We start from the raw sequence: 15,002 nt of genomic DNA, 5'->3' as shown, positions 1-15,002 counted from the left end.
ACTTGGTCTCCCTGGTAACTTGTGGGGAAAAAATTCTTTAGAGAAAGAAGGAACAAACCTAACCCCCAGCATTATCCACTCTGAATTTTTTTCCCATACCTACATATTACATTGAGTTTTAACTGTTAAAAATACATATATATATGCAAATATGGATACAGCCACATTGTCATGGGTAGTTCACCCCAAAACAAGGTCCCCTTGAGGTATGCATCGGGTCTCTCCATCCTTTTGCATCACCCACCAGGTGCAACCTGGTCCCTGAGTGAAGACAACCCCACGGATGGGATTGTCTTTGCTGGAGGCAGGATTAATCCAAACAGTTTTTCCCAGCATACCTCTCATGTGTACCACTGGAACCTTATCTCCGTCTGTCTTTTGCAAGGGCTCAGATTGGGCAGGACCTGCTCGGTTGGTGGAACCTCGAGTGTTCACCAAAGGTGGCCTTTGCTAAATTAATATCCCAATTCTTGAAGGTTCCCCCACCCAGTGCCTTCAAGGTAGTTTTAAGCAGGTCATTGCACCGTTCAACTTTCCCGGCCGCTGGTGCATGATAAGGAATATGGTACACCCACTCAATGCCATGTTCTCTAGCCCAGGTGCTTATAAGACTGTTCTTGAAATGAGTCCCATTGTCCGACTCGATTCTCTCAGGGATGCCATGTCTCCACAGGACTTGTTTTTCCAGGCCCAGGATGGTGTTCCGGGCAGTAGCATGAGGCACAGGGTAGGTCTCCAACCATCCAGTGGTGGCTTCCACTATGGTTAGCACATAACGCTTGCCCTGGCGGGGTTGGGGAAGGGTGATGTAGTCAATCTGTCAGGCTTCCCCATATTTATATTTGGACCACTGCCCACCATACCATAAGGGCTTCACCCGCTTGGCTTGCTTGATTGCAGCACATGTCTCACAGTCATGGATAGCCTGAGAAATACTGTCCATGGTTAAATCCACCCCTCGGTCTCGGGCCCACTTATAGGTGGCATCTCTGCCCTGATGACCCGAGGCATCATGGGCCCATCGGGCTAGGAACAACTCTCCCTTGTGTTGCCAATCTAAATCTATCTTTGACACTTCTATCTTGGCAGCCTGATCTACCTGCTTGTTGTTTTGGTGTTCCTCATTAGCCCGACTCTTGGGAACATGGGCATCTACATGGCGGACTTTCACAGGCAGCTTCTCTACACGAGTGGCAACGTCCTTCCATTCATCAGCAGCCCAGATTGGTTTTCCTCTACGCTGCCAGTTGGCCTTTTTCCACCTTTCCAGCCAGCCCCACAGAGCATTGGCTACCATCCACGAATCAGTGTAGAGGTAGAGCTTTGGCCACTTCTCTCTTTCAGCAATGTCAAGGGCTAATTGAACAGCTTTGAGTTCAGCAAGCTGACTTGATCCCCCTTCTCCTTCAGTGGCTTCTGCAACCTGTCGTGTGGGGCTCCATACGGCTGCTTTCCACTTACGGTTCATTCCCACAATGCGACAGGAACCATCAGTGAAAAGAGCGTAGTGTGTTTCTTCTGCTGGCAGTTGGTTGTACGGAGGAGCTTCTTCAGCCTGTGTCACTTGTTCCTGCTCCTCTTCGTCCGTGAGACCGAAGTTTTCTCCTTCCGGCCAGTTTGTAATTATCTCCAAAATCCCAGGGTGATTTGGGTTTCCAATACGGGCACGCTGTGTGATGAGGGCAGTCCATTTGCTCCATGTGGCATCTGTGGCATGGTGCGTGGAGGGAGCCTTTCCTTTAAACATCCACCCCAGCACTGGTAGTCGGGGTGCCAAGAGGAGTTGTGCTTCTGTGCCAATCACTTCTGAGGTGGCTTGAACTCCTTCATAGGCAGCCAAGATCTCCTTCTCTGTGGGAGTGTAGTTGGCTTCAGATCCTCTGTAACTTCGACTCCAGAATCCCAGTGGTCGGCCTCGGGTCTCCCCTGGCACCTTCTGCCAAAGGCTCCAGGACAAACCGTTGTTCCCGGCCGCAGAATAAAGCACATTCTTCACATCTGGTCCCGTCCTGACTGGGCCAAGGGCTACTGCATGAGCAATCTCCTGCTTGATCTGGGCAAAGGCTTGTTGCTGTTCAGGGCCCCAGTGGAAATTGTTCTTCTTGCGGGTAACCAGGTAGAGAGGGCTCACGATCTGACTGTACTCAGGAATGTGCATTCTCCAAAAACCTATGGCTCCTAGGAAAGCTTGTGTTTCCTTTTTGCTGGTCGGTGGAGACATTGCTGTGATCTTATTAATGACCTCAGTGGGGATCTGCCGCCGTCCATCTTGCCACTTTACTCCCAGGAACTGGATCTCTCGAGCAGGTCCCTTGACTTTGCTCTTCTTGATGGCAAACCCGGCTTTCAGCAAAATCTGGATGATCCTCTCTCCTTTCTCGAACACTTCAGCTGCAGTCTTTCCCCACACAATGATGTCATCGATGTACTGTAGATGTTCTGGAGCCCCACCCTTCTCCAGTGCAGCCTGGATCAGCCCATGGCAGATGGTGGGGCTGTGTTTCCACCCCTGGGGCAGCCGGTTCCAGGTGTACTGCACGCCCCTCCAGGTGAAAGCAAACTGAGGCCTGCATTCTGCAGCCAGAGGAATGGAGAAAAATGCATTGGCAATGTCAATAGTGGCATACCACCTCGCTGCCTTGGACTCCAGCTCGTACTGAAGTTCCAGCATGTCCGGCACAGCAGCGCTCAGCGGTGGAGTCACTTCATTCAATGCACGATAGTCCACAGTCAGTCTCCATTCTCCATCAGACTTGCGCACAGGCCAGATGGGGCTGTTGAAGGGTGAGTGGGTTTTGCTGACCACCCCTTGGCTCTCCAGCTCACGGATCATCTTGTGGATGGGGATCACGGCGTCTCGATTTGTCCGATACTGCCGACGGTGCACTGTCGAGGTGGCAACAGGTACTTGTTGTTCTTCTACCTTCAGGACTCCCACTGCAGATGGGTTCTCTGGTAGTCCCGGCAAGGTGTTCAACTGCTTAATGTTCTCTGTCTCCACAGCAGCTATTCCAAAAGCCCGTCTGAGTCCTTTAGGGTCTTTATAATAGCCATTCCTGAGGAAGTCTGTGCCCAGAATACATGGAGCCTCTGGGCCGGTCACAATCGGAAGTTTCTGCCACTCCTTCCCGGTCAGGCTCACCTCGGCTTCAACCAGAGTCAATTCCTGTGATCCCCCTGTCACCCCGGCAATGGAAATCGGTTCTGCTCCCACATGTTCCGATGGCATTAGAGTACACTGCGACCCAGGATCTACCAAAACTTCATATTTTTGTGGCTCTGATGTGCCAGGCCATCGAATCCACACAGTCCAAAAAACCCGATTTTCCCGTGCCTCTTCCTGGCTAGAGGCAGGGCCCCTCTAGCACTGGTTATTATTCCCTTCTTGGACATACATGGTAGGGGTTCCTTCGAGGGAATCTGACACAGCATTCCCACCTCCGTAATACCTGGCAGCTTGCTCATGGGAGGCTGAGGCTACCTTCATTCTAGTGGAACTCCCTCTGTTAGCGTTTCTCTCCTTGAGCTCATGTACCCGTGCTGCCAGGACAGAAGTAGGTTTCCCATGCCACACTCCCATGTCCTCCCCATGGTCCCGCAGATAAAACCACAGGTCAGCTCGAGGGGTGTACCCTCTCTCGCTGGGGGATGTTGGGCTCTGATTCTGGGGCCTGTGACTCGCACTGGTGCTACATGGGAACTGTTCCTTCTCATCTCCTCTCTCATTTCCCTCATCTCCTCTTTGAGTTCCTTCACCACCGCAGAGACATGAGCCTGCATTGGGCCACTGATCATACTTTGATAATTTCTGAGCTTGTTGGCAACAGAACCCACTGTCTCTCGGTTATCCTCGGCATTAATTGTTGCGATGAATGTGGCGTATTGGGATGGTCCATGAGTTGCCAGATTCCACAACATGTGCCCTGTGCATTTAACCTTGTCAGGGTCATTATCATGCTGTCCGGTCCTCCCAAAAAGTACTTCCAATACTGCCACTTCTCTCAACTGTTGGATTCCTTCCTCAAGGGTCTTCCATCGCATTCTATTGTTGTGCTCTTGCATTCTGTCTCTGTGGACAAATCTCTCTCTCACACTCATTAGAAGTCGTTCCCAAAGGGGAAGGGGATTTTGCTCTCTTACAAATACCTGATTTATACCTGAGACCTGGGTCAAGGGTCCCAAATTCCTTGCTTCAGCACTATCCAGTTGCACACCTGTACCCATAAGGTCCCAGACTCGAAGTAGCCAGGCTGTATAAACCTCACGTCCTCGTCGTGCAATATCTTTTTGCAGATTACGTAGACTTTCATATGTCAGGGACTCAGTGATGATCTCAACCTGTGGCTCTTCTGTGGACTGTGAGGACCCTCCTTTCTTATCCTTAATACCAGGATCTGACGATTTCACTTTACACTTCCTTGTTTCCACAGGGGCGACTGCTGCTGGCTGTGGCTGCCCTTGTGGTTCAGCTGGAACCTGGACTGTTGTAACGTCTGTGGGTTCCACTGCTGCACCATCAGTCTCTGCCTTCTCGGGGCAGGGGGAGGGTTTTTCATGAGCTGGGGAAATGTACTCCTTCAGCATCTGGCCCATCTCTTTTACCAGAACCTCAACCCAATCCGGGTGGGTCCATTCTGAGGCAGGCTGTGGGGCAGAGTCAGGCTCTGAGGTATCATCCCTATTCTGTGGGGTAGGTATCAGCGTGGTTATCCAGGTCAATCTTCCCTTATCTCTGAATGCTGAATAGAATACGCATATTAGCAGCACCAGCCATTGTATGATATCATTAGCATTCAGAGAGGATTTAAACCCTTCAAAAACTGGTGGGGCAGATCCAAAGAGATGGGTAAAGGGTTGGGAAAAAGAAACTTCCCCCGGTGTCATTTCCTCACAGTAGGTACCATTGTTAAAGTAACTCCAAAAACACACAGTTAGTGTACAATAGCCCTGAATCCATGTGCCTGCCTTCCAGAGGAAATTAAAAATCCATGAGTTCTTCACCTTATTAAGCCATAAAATAAACTGGATGACAGTCACAGTAGCCTTAGTTATAGGGCCCATGTTTAGATAAGGGCCTGCAAATGGAAGGAATACAGCCACAACCACATGCCACCCAAACCAGGCTAAGTTAGACCACATGATGCAGCCTAATGAGGTTTTTATATCCAACGCACACAAAAGAAAGTACTAGGTTAGTTAAGAACTGCTATTTCTCTTCCCTTTTCTTTTCTCAGAGCCCTCAAGCCCCACACTTGGGCGCCAAAATCTGTCTTGGTTTAGGAAGACAGGTATCTGCCAGGTAAAATTACAATCAAAGGCTCTTTGGCAAAGATTTGGGAAATAGGAATAGCAGTTCTTTGCCAGTATGTAATACAAAGCAAACAAACACAAAAAAACCCTCCCCCCCACCCCCACCAAACAACTACAGCATTAATGACAAACGACAACAGTACCAAGAACCTTGAGGGCTTTGTTTCACAAAACCCAGGGCAGTTTGGTTTCGGTGTCCCTGCGGGATCCTCAGAGCACCAAGCTGAAACAGTGGAAAAGTCCTGGGCTGGTAGCTGGGATGGCAGGGTGTCTCAGAAGGCAGGGGCAGGATGTCCCGGCAGTGCAGGGGGTGCAGGGTCACACTGCAGCAAGAGGAGCAGCGCCGAGGAAGCTGAAGGCGAGGCAGGGCCTGGACCAGCTCCCCGCGGGTGGCCGGGAAAACTCCGGATTCAGGCCGACCCGGTGATAGTAGATTTCCCAGGACTGGATCCCTTTGGCCACAGTGAAACTCCTCCAGCCAGCAACAGCCGTTCTCCGCTCGGCGTGCTTTGCGGTGGCTGAGTTCCTCGAGGAGCGGCAGACACGCGTCTCTCCGAACACCGGAAAAAGAAAAAGCACGCAGCTGCCTCAAGCTTTGTCTTTTACCTGCCTCCCTTCCACCTTTGTCCACCTCTTTGTTTCGGTTAAGTACTCTCAAGTATCCAACACTTGGTCTCCTTGGTAACTTGTGGGGAAAAAATTCTTTAGAGAAAGAAGGAACAAACCTAACCCCCAACAGGTGGCTTCTTCACATTTCCAGAATTGTCACTTCCTGGGTATCTTGAGAAGCTGCAAGTGGATGTGAGCTTGATGAAGTTCTGGTGTGAGTGCCACCAGCAGCTCTCAGTCTCACAGCCATTTTGCTGGCTTTGTCTTGAAGCTTTTCAGGGAGGCATGAGTTCTTATCCAGAGAGCCCTCTTGCCAGCTATGCCTGGAAATATCTGCCCTGGCCACAGGGTCCTGAACGGGCTTTGGAACACAGGGATGAGGCCTCAGTGGCTGGTATGAAACACTGGTAAGCATGAGAAAAGAGAAAGAGGGGCGGTGCTGGTAGTGGCACTACAGTGACCCCAGACATGTATTCTTGGGCCACAGTGCTCGTAAAGAGAGCACTGGATGAGGATGGCCCATTGTGATGTTACCTAGTGCTGGATAGTGCTCCAAGTAACACTTGGAGTTAGCTTGGTGTCACTAAGGTAACTGATGTCACCAAGGGATGTACTGATGTTACAGATGATAAATTGTCTACACCCAGTGAGTTAACACAATATGCTTTTTCTTCAAAATCCACTGACCCATGGAATTGCACAATGCCCATTGTGTAAGAAGGAGAACTGGAAGTCCACCAGTCCCTGTGTTCTGCCAGTTTCACCTGGTGTCAGTGAGCCAGCTATAATATTAGGGTCGCCCACCAATATGAATCACCAAAGAGACCCCTAGGACAGAAGAATGCATGCATAAAGGGGAGGGAAAATGTGTTCATGATTTTGGGGAAATGATTATCGTATTTATGTTTATTCTGGAAAAACCAATATGAATATGTATGTAAAAATACAGTATATAAACAGAAACTTTCCTGTACTCAGCATACACAGTATTTGGAGGAGATATCCCCTTGTGCATCCAGCCAAGTAAAGAATGCCTGCTTCTTAATGTATATTGGCATTAAGGAGTTTTTTTATTTTTACTGAATTTTTTGAAACACTGAGATGTCCCTGAGTGACAGACTGTGATGTTGGCTACTGACTTTCCCCAAATGATAGATTGTGACCTTACTTCTTTGTCTCACCAAGTCTCACCCAGTCAGCTCATGCCTGGATTCCAGCTGAGTCAACTGTTGAGTGTTGAGTGAGGCCTTTTGTCCCAGAGTTGGAGGGGAGTTTTTTTTATTGCTGGTCTTAGTGTCCAACACCAGATCCATCAGAGGAACTTAGCCTTGATGGGTTCAGGCAGCTGAGGCACTCAGGAGTGCTCTCAGCATCAGAGGTGAGCTGGAAGGAGAATTTACCTTGCAGAGCTGGGAACGTTTATTTCTTGAGGGACCTGGGCACTTCCACCCTTCCCCAGGGCAGATGATTGCAACATCTCTTCCCTTCCCGGTGTGACACCCACTGCTGCAACACTCAACAGCTTCCAGCATCTCACAGCTTTCACCATCCCACTGCAGTACAGAGCATGACCATGGAACTGGGCAACTGCTGTCCCACATGCCTGGACATCTGGTACAATGCTGCCTATTAATGCATCCTGCAGTGGGCTGAGAGTAAGCCCAAGTGTCCCCTCTGCAAGACAGAGAACCTCTCCATTGTGCACTAGGAGCATGTGGACCATGATTTTGAGGAACAGGTTGTCACACCATCTGCAGTGTCATCAGTTGTTGACCACCAGGCAGGAGAACCTCATGGCCATCCAGCTGCCCAAAGACCGGCAGTAGCAGCACAACAGCCTGTGGAGTACCATCTGCCCCAGGTCTACTGCAGGTGGCCTCCAGATGCATACCTGGGCATCCCTTTTCTGTGACCACCTGGCTTTCCTCCAGTCCTTTCTTCTCTGGATAGGTCAGAAACTGAGACTGACCTTTGAGAATCAACACTTGCACGTAGTGGAGGACTATGTAATGCTTACCTGCACTGCTTTGGGCTGAACGTAAATTTCTTGATCCGGCATCCAAGGTTCAGCCTCAAAAACCACATGGCAAAGTTTGTAGGGAACCTCCCCAGCGTTGCTCTACAGCAGTGCAGCAGGGAGGCCAACCATGAGCTGGACCTGGAGGACAACCATGCTGCTGAGGAGCAGGAGGGCAGTCCCCTGGATGCCCCCTGTCCTGCTGCCTCACCAAGGGGGTCTCTCACACCTGGCCCCGCCCTCTCCTGCAGCGCCGCTGGAGCTGGAGCTGAAGAGGAGTACTCCAGCCCCTCAACCACTGATCTTCAAGGGGGTGCCAGCTGTACCCCCAGTGCCCCTGTTCCCAACTACAGGAAGAAGCCACTGCCTCATGAGGATCCAGGGCAGGCCATACCAGGTCCCTCCACTTCCAGCTGGGATAGAGACCATTCACCTGGTGGGCCAGTAGCTCCCAAGGCTCTTTCCAGTCCTGCAAGAGGCCAACCCACTAGCAGTACTGGAAGAATGCCCCAACAATAATGAAAATGGAGCTGTGAGCTAGAATATTTGCCAGCCCACAAGTCAATCAGAAGGCCCTCATCAAGGAAATTAAATGGATGAAAAATGCAGTCATAGCATTATTAACAGTGCTATTGGCATTGCTATCCCCATCTGTGCTTTCTCCCCCATTTCCTGGTGCATGGCCTCTGCTTCCTCATGTGTTGCCAGGCTCGGAGAGGATCTGATCAATGTGCAAAAAGGCCTGAACCTAAAAGGCCCTAAAAAGGATGCTGCAAAGAAGATGGAGCCAGGCTCTTGCCAGCAATGTCTTGTGACAGGAGAAAGATTATTGAAGAGCAGATTGGACATGACTCTGGGTAAGTGGCTCTAACTGCCTCTGCTGAATCAGAAAACCTTGATGAGATGACATCCAGAGGTCCCTTCCAAGCTCAACTTTTGTGTGATTCTGTGAAAGAATTTAAGTTATGTACAGAATCTAGTCCAATAACTTCATTTTGGAGATAATAAATAAGAAAGTAAGGAAGATAGTACAATTCTGCTTTGCTTATACTTGTTAGTGATCTGCTGGACACATACTGGAATGTATGATACAAGTCCAGTTTCTGCTATTAGGCAAATGACTGAAAACCAGGACTGCTAGCCATTATGCTACAAAAGAAATGTTTTCTTTCTCTTCTGCTGTGCTGACCTGTTATTCTTTTTCAGCTGAAATTCTTCCATCTTTTTGACCTTACTTTTTACTTCCCAGTTTTGTTTTTGTTTTCAATAATAAAAACCACCACCTTTAAAATAATTTATTTGCAAGGGAACAAGAACAGTAACAAAATCACAAAACACTACTTCTATTATTAGAAAGAAACCAAATCTTCCCTCTGCTTGACCCTTACTCCAAGCTATTTTTTTCATGATCTTCTTTTTCTCTAACAGATGAATTATGTTTATGTTTTCAGGATATCTGCTCCATAGCAATCTTCTTTCCTTTACAGTGTCTTTAATCTTTTTCTCCAGTCGTGTTGATAGTCCAATCCTTCCATAAAGTGCCAGGGTACTGTATGACCAGCTCAAAATTATGTCCTCCAAATGGAGTAAAGAAAATAAAATATTTAATATGTGAATGGAACCAAGTTCATAACCTTAAATAATGTATTCTAATCTAATTAAATAATGTAAACTATTATGCAATTTTAAAAAAAAGTGTTTTACATTACAAAAAAGTGATGGCCTACAGATTTTCTAATAACTGAATACCATTATTATGCCTCAGGAAATATTAATACATATATAAAAGATATGTTTTATAAAAAAATTTAAAATACAAAAACAGGAATCAGGCAATCCATGTTTATTGAATAATCTTCTAAAAAGCTGTTTAGCTTGTAGTTTGGAGTTTCAGAAATTAGGAAGTTGGTCCACGTGTTTTAATCTGTCAGTCAACAGTGGGTATGTGTTTTCATTAATGTAATCTCATCTACTTCCTCAATCGTGTGGTGTTGGGGGTTAGGTTTGTTCCTTCTTTCTCTAAAGAATTTTTTCCCCACAAGTTACCAAGGAGACCAAGTGTTGGATACTTGAGAGTACTTAACCGAAACAAAGAGGTGGACAAAGGTGGAAGGGAGGCAGGTAAAAGACAAAGCTTGAGGCAGCTGCGTGCTTTTTCTTTTTCCGGTGTTCGGAGAGACGCGTGTCTGCCGCTCCTCGAGGAGCTCAGCTGCCGCAAAGCACGTCGAGCGGAGAACGGCTGTTGCTGGCTGGAGGAGTTTCACTGTGGCCAAAGGGATCCAGTCCTGGGAAATCTACTATCACCGGGTCGGCCTGAATCCGGAGTTTTCCCGGCCACCCGCGGGGAGCTGGTCCAGGCCCTGCCTCGCCTTCAGCTTCCTCGGCGCTGCTCCTCTTGCTGCAGTGTGACCCTGCACCCCCTGCGCTGCCGGGACATCCTGCCCCTGCCTGCTGGGACACCCTGCCATCCCAGCTACCAGCCCGGGACTTTTCCACTGGTTCAGCTTGGTGCTCTGAGGATCCTGCAGGGACACCGAAACCAAACTGCCCTGGGTTTTGTGAAACAAAGCCCTCAAGGTTCTTGGTACTGTTTTCGTTTGTCATTAATGCTGTAGGTGTTTGGTGGGGGGGGGGAGTTTTTTTTGTGTCTGTTTGCTTTGTATTACATACTGGTAAAGAACTGCTATTCCTATTTCCCAAATCTTTGCCAAAGAGCCTTTGATTGTAATTTTACCTGGCAGATACCTGTCTTCCCAAACCAAGACATGTGGGCTGCCAGTGCCGCATACAATACCATCCTTTTTCAGCATTTACATTGTATAACACGAATGTCCTCTGATAGTTGTATGATTAAACTTAGAAAGTGTGTTATTCATAAAAGGCTTTTGTTTCAGTTGCAAACTACCTGACAATGTCAGATAAATGTTACAGACATGTTTGCTGTGTACTGTATATACTGTATTTAAGAGCATACAGAAACATCACTAAGTTGCTTCTATTGCACTGCAACATTAATTTCAACAGATTAGTCCTTTCCCTCAGTACAGTCCTATGTCTTGCTGCTTATTATCCTTTTAACCATATAAACCAGCAGTGCATAATTGACTTCTTCATCTTTTAACAATTAACTCTCAATAGAGACAGCAAATACACTTTGTTCCAAAATACAGTGCTTGATTCCCTTTCACTCACATGCTTCAAGATAGCTGCAAAACAAGGAACTACAGAACTAGGGACCTGTGATACCCAGGAGAAAGAAAGAAGTCTACTTTTATGTCTAGGCACCCAGTCACCAGTGACTGACATACTAAAGATATGGAGCTTCAAGAGAACATCTGCTTGGACAGCACAAACATTTTCAGACAACCTATGCAACCTTCCTACAAGTGATACACAAAGACAGCAAGGATCCAATTGCATACAGGACGTTAGTCAAAATACACAGAAAAAAAGGTTGGTAAGCAAATACTTTCATTTATTATTCAGATACTGGAAAAAGAACTAGGTATAAACTCATCTGAATTATAATGTCTGCTTTTCGTTTATAGATAATTTATTTTACATAAAACAATGTCCACTGCATGCATCAGAAGTCAATTTAGAGATATCCTTTTGTTTGCTTGCATTAAAATTTTCTGAAGCTCTGCTTCAATCAGAGAAACATCTCAGTCTATTCCTACTAATTATGTAGTATGGTGAGCTTTGAAACTCAGATTTTGCTGCCAATTGGTTAGATTGCTTTTAGCAAAAGTGGCATGTTGTTTCACTGAAAAAGCTGAAAGATTACTTGGAAAAGTAAATGGAAAACAGAATTTTTACCTTAATTCTTGGTAAATATTTGGGCTCCCTGTATTTAGAAATCTTCCCTCTTTGCTATTATTCATGTGGTTGCCAGAAAATACTGAAAAATAATCCATTGTGTATTTTGATACCACTGACTGCTTCCTTTTGATTTTTATTTCATTTTCTAAAGAGATAGCTAAGAACAATCAATAGATACTTAAGATTATCAGTTTTCATTAAAAGGAAATGTTTTCAATCCTTCTGATTACAGAGGAACAGCTGAAAAGAAAAAACCAGACGAACAAAGCAGAGACAGTAAGTAAACAAAACCCATCTTTTCCCTGCTTTCTGACTCGATGGCACAAAAAAGCCATGACAAACCAAAACTAGTGAGTTTGGTGACCAATTAAGTAATTAATTATATTTAAATTTTGTACTTCCAAGTTTCAAAGTAACCACACAAAGAGGTGACAATTTTTCAGAACTAAGTTTTTTAAAATACTGTTTCCACCTTGCAAGGCTCATATGAGACAGAGTCTTGTAAGCACTTTTAAGTAACATTAACTGGAATTAACTATATTAAGTAACATTAACTATAAGGGCAATTACAGAAAGTCTTTGTTTCTCAGGTATTTCAGAGACACTCAGATGCCTTAGAGGATGTGAAGGCATAGAGGCCAGTACTCAGGGTTGTTTACATTCCCCTGGGACTGGAGAGCATGTCTGGATATTCTTGCTGGCCCTTAAAATGACTGAATTCTTGTGCTATTGCTCTCTCCAGTACATTCCTTGCCTCCCAGAGTTACCCTTCTTATGCAAGCAAAGCTGCCGACATGTACTAACTCTGTGTCTGAGATGGCAGCTCTGTTGTCCTGTTTTCCTTTTCTCTAAGGGAATAATGCCAGATCGCAGCCAGGCAAAGAAAAAGGGAGCTCCAACTGAGTGGAGCTAGCAGTCAGTTTCAGTTGGAATAATACTTCTTTAGCATAGAATGCTCTCAACAAATAAATAGATTAAGACTAAGGACTGGAAATAACCGGACTGCACATTAATTAAAATAAGGCTAAAGTAATTACTCAGTTATTCTGAGACAATTGTTCAAATGCATTTTCCAAGACTTCAGAGTAAATTGACCAGGGACAACATGAGAAAATATCCTAGCACATCCAAGGCTGGACAGAGCTCTGAGCAACCTGATCTGGTGAGAAGTGTCCCTGTCCATGGCAGGGAGGCTGGAATTAGGTCTTGTTTAAGGTCCCTTCCAATCCAAACCATTCTATGATTCTATAGTTCTTTATGGACTTAGTGGAGTAAGTTTATTTCTGACCATGCAGAGATAAAAATCTTGGTACACATGCAAAAAATTTCACTTTGTGGAAACTTGGTGAAAATAATGCAAACAAGAGATAACACAATCAGATTTCACACTTCAACAGACAGCCTCCAAAAAAACCCCAAATGCCACAAAACAACCAAACCATGCCAGAACTCAGCAGTAGCTCAGTAGCTGATCTAGTAAGGATACAAAGGATTTGCTTAGACTGCAACTTAAGCATGCATTTCATATGTCCTTAAAAACAACTGGTTTGCATTTACAGAAAAATCAAGGCCTATTTATCATAGTGTATGATTTTTTTTTCCAAAGTGTTTTGAATTCGTCTAAATTCGAGAAAATACTTCATTGTTCTGAGCAGCCCCTTCAGTTGGAGTGTAATTTAATTTCCTGTGCATGTACTTTTTGTGAATTCTTTGGAGAAACCTTACAAGCAATTATCACAAGCAAGCTAGGTTGTATTGCCAGAATACTGCAGTCAAAAGCAAGTATCAGGCTTTTCATTCCCGGCATACAGCAGGTGACAACAGTAAGATTTCTGCACTGCAGCTAGCTGTGGGACTCTCAGCTGGCTGTATTCTCTCTCAGAGGGATGTATGCCCTTTCACAATAGTCAGTCTTTCCTAAAATTCACTCCTTCTCCTTCTGCATTTTTCCTTTATTTTCTTTGTTTACTTCTACATAAACCGTATTTTGCTCAAAAAATTCTAAAACAAGGATTTGTGGGCCTTTCCAATCACATTCAAGTGTGAAAAGGGTAAACCAAAATTAATCTTGACATAGCTTTGAGGACCAACTTTTTTTCCCCCTCTAGTCTTCTTATTTTTTCTTCTGTTTTATTCTGCTTTGAGTTCTCACTTACACACTATGGCTACTTTTGGCAACAGAAGTAATATAAAAATGCTAAAAGAAAGCTAGGGCTGAAACCTGGTCTAACATCATCATCCTGTTTATTTCTTTTCTCTTAGGATTATGTGTTTATTGGTTCAGTTTATGAAGTCTGCCAATTCGACTTTGCCCAGAGCTAGCAAATTTACTGGTTGATTCATTTAAGTGAATCTTGCATGTTTGCATGTGGCAAAGAAAGCTGAGTAAACATTTCCAAATCATAGACAAGCCATGACACTCAGGAGGAGGTCTTCTGTTTGTGCCCTTGGCCATTAAACAATAACATTCTGAGAAAGGCAGAAAGTCAGTAAGGAGGCCAAATGAGCTGAAACACAGAGTCTTTTAATGGCACATCTATTGTAAGACTAAACTTGCAGCTACTTTACTTGTTTCTAACATGGAAAGAGAAGACATTTGACCTGAGAGATAACACAATGTAATCAAGAAGAATTGGCAGATTTCAAGGTAACTAAGAAAGTCTCTATAAATCAAAGACTTCAGAAATTGATGGGGTTAGAATTTTTATTTAGAATGTTAAAACATTGTGTCTTACAAGCTTTAGCTTCCTTTGTATGTTTAAGTGCAATTAATGCTGCAATGCTTTCATTTTTATGCAGCCCTTTTACAGATACATTTTTTATGCTTTATGGTACATACAAGATCTTGCTTTCTGCAAGAATTCCACTAAATTTTACGAGTATATTCATTGCATATTGTTAAAAATGTAAACAAGCTTGAGGAATATACCAACGGTACAGCTTGTCAGTAAGATATTTCTAAACTACAGAGTGGAGGCCAACCCATTTAGAAAAGCCCCTTGGTCTGCTGAAATGTTCCTGAGTCATAGAGTGTCACATAAGATATTTCAAATATTTGTAGTAATCATGGCTGACACTTTAAAAAGGAGACTAGTCAATGCTACATATATTATGTTCTAGGGATCTTGCATGATCTTCACAAGTCCTCCTCTATGACTGTTTGAAAATATGACAATTTTTGCCAGAAATAATTTAGAGAAGTTAATAATTGTTATGCTATAAAGGTTGTTTTCCAAACCTCAGT

This window comes from Chamaea fasciata, unplaced genomic scaffold (assembly GCF_029207755.1).
Source record: "Chamaea fasciata isolate MVZ Bird 193981 ecotype frontalis unplaced genomic scaffold, bChaFas1.0.hap1 SCAF_4, whole genome shotgun sequence".
NCBI lineage: Eukaryota > Metazoa > Chordata > Aves > Passeriformes > Sylviidae > Chamaea > Chamaea fasciata.
This window is presented reverse-complemented; position numbering follows the sequence as displayed.